Raw genomic sequence first — 6,000 nt, forward strand, 5'->3', positions numbered from 1 at the left:
CCATGGAAAACACACAGGACTGCTTGTCTCTCAGCGCAGGAAAAAGAAGAACTCAGAAACCAGCTAGATGGGATCTCTCTTCTGCCTTACATCTTCTCTAGCAGGGTTATGGAGTATTCCATTTAAAACCCTCTCTCCATCTGTACAGTGCGCGCAGCAAAACTCCCCACTGATTCCACAGATCTATAATGTGAACATCATTTAAAATGTTTTCATAAGAGTATAAAATCAGCAACATAATATAAGCTTAAATGGTGGCTTCCACAGAACCCCTTCACTAAAGCTAAACAAGTAACTAGTTTACTGCCGTTCACCACTAAACTGCTTAGAGCACCTCTGAGATGAGCAGAGAGGCAGAATTTTCTCCAGCTCCTGCAATTCAAGAACAGACCGTTCTGCACTGAGAGTTCAGTGCCCAGAAATTGTCCCTTGATGTGCACATCGGGAGCGATTCCTCCTGCTGCCAGAGATTCGTTGTCTTCCATCGATCAGCAAGGATTTCCATGAGCACTGGTAGGACCAAACCCTGGTTTCCTAAAGCTTTGCATTTCATCGTTCAGTGCCTTCAGATGACGCACACTCTCGACTGATGCATTTTCCATGACTCTTACATTTATCAGGTCTCTCTCCTGTGCTGATTCTTTGGTAGCTAATGATAATGTGGTCACATACTGTTATGTTCCCAAAAGAGGGGTACTAGTAGATATTAAGCTACGTGTTTTCACAGTTTGTTGGAAATTCGTAAGTAGGCCTGAGGTCTCCCTGCTTTTGTCATATGTGACTGAAATCACCCAACGGGCCCAAAAGACACTGGGGCAGAAGTAACAGGCCCAAAAGCAAGGACATACACCTTGATTTCATGGGAAAGAACCTGCTCTGTGGTTCATTGCCAACTGCTGGGGAGTTGCTGTTGAGAGGAATCAGGGTGATACGAAATCACGTTGGAAACAGTGTCAGGATCACCATGTATTAATCTCGTATAACCATGATTTGAGCCTTTCATGTTTTCAGACCAGTAAGCAGAACTGACTTTTCTCATTTGTGCACTGATTTAACTTCTATTGAGATTCTGAAAGAAAACCAAAAACCACCAAAGGGTTTTCCAGATGTCACAGACTAGTCAAATATAGACCAAGCTGTCAACTTCAAAGACCTTCCACTCTGAACCTTGTTTTGCTAGATTATTGAAAGTCTATAAAACCTTCAGAGAGGACATTGGTTTCTGCAAAGGAGAATCGCAACCACCTAACAGGATGGTGTGACTGCCGGGAAGGCTGTCCGGCGCAGGGCCGGACTGCGTGGCTCACCTGCTGCATCTCAGCGTGACCGAGCCCTGGCACAGCTACGCAGGAGCAGAGCCAGGCTTTCCGCACCGACGCTGGCTCACGTGCAGCCAACTCGCACGTTTCTGCTGTTGTGCCTCCCTGCTTCGCGCAGATGGAGACAGCTCCGTTTGCTGTCTGTCCGCCCAGTAGGGCGGACATGCTCACAGACTCCTCGGAGGGAGTGTGAAGGACGTGGGACTTCACAGACCCAGGCACGAGCCATTTTGGGAGAAACATACACGGGGCTTGGGGTGGGGGGCATTTCTAACTACGTATTCTTAAAGACGTCTTCCTGGTTGCTAATTATCAGCGCCCTTATGGCAGAGCAGAGGAGCAGCGTGACTGACACACAGATCCAAACACAGCTCACATGAGGGCATGCTCCAGGCCCAAGAAAACCAGGAGTCCGGATGGGTCAGGGATTAATGAACGGAGAGAGGCTCCTTCGAGGTGCTGCAGAGCAGGAACTCGGGTCTCCCCAGTCACTCCCCGCAGGCGCCCATCTTTCAGGCAGTTCACTGTCTGCAGCTGGAGCAGCTCTATCTCACACGCGGCTATGATATGACATGGCCGTTATCTTTGGGGGCCCAAGAGGCTGGATACTTCTATGGACCAATTTCAAAAACTGAATCAAGTAGGGAGGTAAGAAGAAGATGACAAGATGTAAACTACAGTAACTAAACTTAAAAAAACAGGTTCCCTTTAGAATATATAATGCAAATTTCTGTTCTGAGGAATCATTACCAGTAGTAGCATGAAAAATCAAGAAGCACCTCCTCTAATACAGCTTCTGAAGCAGTAACAGCTTTAATAATGAAAGTCGCAGTTGATGACTGAGCTGGTATATAACTTGCAAGTCACATTCTGAGAATGTGACAAAGATCCCATTCAGAAAATCCTTAATGAGCTATAAGCCCTTGATGCCACACATGAGAGATCCCAGAAAATTTGGGTTCTATAAATGGTACAAATCTCTGGAGAGCTACAGATATCTCCACGCAGAAAATATAACGTTAACCTCCTTACAACCATAAATATTGTGCTTCTTTTCTCTGTGCAAAGAAAAACACAGGCAGAAAATAAACTGTATAAATTTTCAGATGTACAATTAGTGACCATAAAAATCCTAATTGCTATGCAGCAACAACAGCAGGACCAATAACCGCCTTTTAAGAACCGTTGGACAAAGAGAGACTTCTGCATTTCAAATGTTTTATTAGCAGATAAATACTTGCTTGCTGTTGATTGCACTCCCAATTATTTACCCAGGGTTTCAACAATTTACATTATCAGCAGTCTAGACTAGAGGAAAAAAATAAAAGTACTGACTCATGAGTTAGTTACTCAAGCTGCCACTTGCAATTTGCTACCATTTGTAAATAAATTAGAGTGCACACTGAAAAGGGTATAAATAAATGAAAATATTAGAGCTATAGCAGCCAGGTAAAGATTATTCCTTAGGCTGCACTTCTAAATACAGCAAACACTTGCCTACAGAGTGTCAAAGGCTACGCTGACAGCAGCAAATCTCTCTCCTGCCTACGTGACTCTAAATATATTAGTGTTGCATTAGAGTTAGAGCAAAGTAAGAGGATCTGTTTTTTCTGGCTGTTCATATGAAGAACTAATGCATTAAATGGCCTCCTGTAAGTCAGTACAGCTTAAATGCTCAATAAGGATGAAAATTACCCCCCAAAAAGGGGGTCCTGCACACTACTAAGACCCCAGCTCATGCCCAAGTTTGAAGGCTCTTGGAAGCATTTACACACCCAGGGTCACTTGGCACTCTGTAAAAAAAGTGAGTTAACTCGGCACACTAATTTTGCTAAGATAGGATGCAGCTGATAGTCACGAGTTTTTAAAGAGCCCTTGAGATTAAGGGGGGGTCAAGTTCTGTGAGGTTTGGGCACCTAAATCCTAACAGCCCTGGAGAACCTCAAACCCCCTGCTCTTCTCAAAGCGTTCTGCCTGCCTACGGCACTCAGGTCCTCGAGTGAGCTGCGTTTGGAGAGAGCAGTGTCCACCAGGCAGCTACAGAGCATCTCTCAGCGGGAGGGCACGTGGCTCTTGGGGCACACAGGAGATTTCTCGGGTCCAAAAGTCTGAGTACTGAGCACAGCTGTCCCACTATTGCTCTCTCCCAGCCCAGTTCAAGTCCACTAGGTCCTGCTGACAAGAGGCGGTACTATGATGAGCAACAAGAAGCTTGTACATACAGCAGATCAGCAGCTGCAGGAGCAAACGTGAAGGCCTGTGAGCATGCATGGGAACAGTAGCTATGTGCTTGTACAAGGAAGAAAACCATCAGAATAAAAGCAAAAATGGGGCTTAAATAATCTATGGAACTGAAGCGTAACGCATGCTAATTGTATTTTCACCCTCAAGTGCCACAAGAGATGAGTAGCATAAAATGACTGTTATCCCCCATGCGACACCAGAAAGCATGCAGAGAAAAGCAAGCGATACAGACCTACTGGGTTACTGGGGTCTGAGTGTTAGAGCTGCTGGGACATCACCCACTAAGGCTAAAAAAGTACAGACAGAGCAGGAGAGCAGCCTCCAGCAGAACCAGCTACGAGAGAGAGGAAGAGAAGACAGAGTTAGTAAGGTGTTACAGCCTCTTCTGTACACAGTCATCTCCCAGGTTCTCCTCACTATGTTGTATAAATTAGTTATTGTACTGTTTTCCTCTTAACTTGGAGGAAAAAGAAACAATACTCAGAGAAGCCAAATCCTGAGACTCTTAAGGAAAAAAAAGAAAAAACAAACAAACAAACAAACAAAAAACCAAAACCAAAAAACCTTGGTTGAACTGATTTGTTATCAGTAATCAATACTTGCATGTTCCCGTGAGATTTACTGTTATTGTCCTAAATCAGGGAAAACTCTGGACTGGAATGAGGATTTTGAATGCTACAAAACTGGATACTGTAGCCAAGCATTTTAAAACACAGAAACCTAACATGACAGTCTCAGAAAGGAGAATAATTATTTAGGCACACAACTTCAGGCCCCATGTTCGATGTATGAGCCCCCCAATGGCTCAAGATCATTTCACAGATCCCTGTTAGAGAGGGTACATTCGTTTCTGAAAGATGCCCACTGCACAATAGCTTACAGCCACTTTGTTTGTCCTTCCTGTCGGTAATCTAATCCTGCCGGAAAAAATCTAATCCTGCAGGAAAAAATCTAATCCTGCAGGGAACCCAAGCGAAAGTAGGTTCTGGGATATTAGGTCATCCGTGTAGCAATGTAAATCTCTGATCTGTTTTGTCTTAAAACATTTAGCACCAAAACTTCTCTGGGTCAGCGACTGCAAATTTAGTACCTGTTTTTGCTGGAGAATGTACAGAACGGAATCCATTCGCAAAGGCATGGTTCTGTGAAGCAGTATATCCAGTTTTAAGCAACTACCACATCAAAAATGCTGCAACCACATGGCGTGAAACACAGAGCCAGTATAAACTCACTTTGCTCGTTCAAATGTTTTAGAACATTTCCAGAGAGTAGTTTTGCCCCAGCAGATTTTATGCTTGACCAGGTAGCGTCTGCCTTCCTGAAGCCAGCATAAACACCATTTCTTGTGTTTCAGCCAAATCACCAGAAATATGATCCTTTCTTTGCATGGATCCAATCTGAAAGGGCATGGAACCATCGTGCCGAAAAACTCGTTTTTCTTAAACTAACAGAAGTAAATTCTATGCTCAGAACTTACTAGATAAAACAAAACAGTGCGAAGATATGCCCAAAGATGAAAGCCAGGAGGCAGAGTGAGAGAAAGACTAATTCTCCAGTAAATGACCAGAGGGAATAAATAAAGCATAATTCCGTTTCTACAGACAAAAGAGCAACACTGTGGAAAATAAAATAAAAAATGTATGTATCACGCGTAACATATTCCAAATAAACTGCTTCTCAGACCTTATGGCGAAATCTATCTTGAGGCTGGCTCCTCTCGTTGCTGCTCTGGGTGACTGAGTTCTAATTTGACCCTTACGTGGCAACCTCCGCCAATGAATAGCAATGAGGAATTCACAAAGCAAGCTATGTCGACATAGTTCTCTCATAGGCACAGACAGACATACTGTGTTGGTGTCAAAAGAAACAAAAAAAAGCCGGTCAGGGTTTTTTTGTTCCTTTGGACAGAAGCAGCCTGTGAAACAAGGCTTAAACTAGGGAAGGAACAAGGGCAGAGGAAACGCTAACAGGAAAACTCCTTGAGAAGGAACTTTGGATCTTAAGGACACAGCAAGGAGCACTACAGCTCACCAGTTCTGTTATTGCAGAAAAAATGTCAATGTGTAATATTTGAGCTTTTACATCAGGAGGAAATTTCATCCGATCATCCAGCAGGAATCATTTTGTAGAAAGAAAGAAATTCTGCAAATAAATTTGCGGAATATCATACTACAATCTGGGTCTGGCAACACCAGCAAAAGAATCCAGACACATCTGTGCACGCACAATACAGTTCCAACACTTCACTGACTACAGAACTGGCATCTCCAATCTTACCATAATGGTTCCCCGTCTATTTAAACATTAATACTTTAATCAACCTCTTAATTAAAAGCACTGAAATCATATTGTATTAACTTACAAAAGATACAGTTCTCAGTGAAAAAGAATACAGAATTTTCTTGTATCTAATACAATCTCTCTTGTGGATTAACCC

The 6,000-nt window shown here is 43.4% G+C and overlaps 1 protein-coding gene across 1 annotated transcript in view; it reads right to left on the bottom strand.

Annotated features, from left to right (window-relative positions):
- ARVCF (ARVCF delta catenin family member) overlaps window positions 1–3,820 on the bottom strand; it is a 169,114-nt gene extending 165,294 nt beyond the window's left edge. The window contains exon 1 of the mRNA XM_082325454.1: window positions 3,796–3,820. The gene's annotated coding sequence lies outside the window, so the exon portion shown is untranslated. The remainder of the gene's footprint in view (window positions 1–3,795) is intronic.
- Window positions 3,821–6,000: the final 2,180 nt, after the last annotated feature.

Source organism: Platalea leucorodia (assembly GCF_965183815.1).
Source record: "Platalea leucorodia genome assembly, chromosome: 12".
Lineage (NCBI taxonomy): Eukaryota > Metazoa > Chordata > Aves > Pelecaniformes > Threskiornithidae > Platalea > Platalea leucorodia.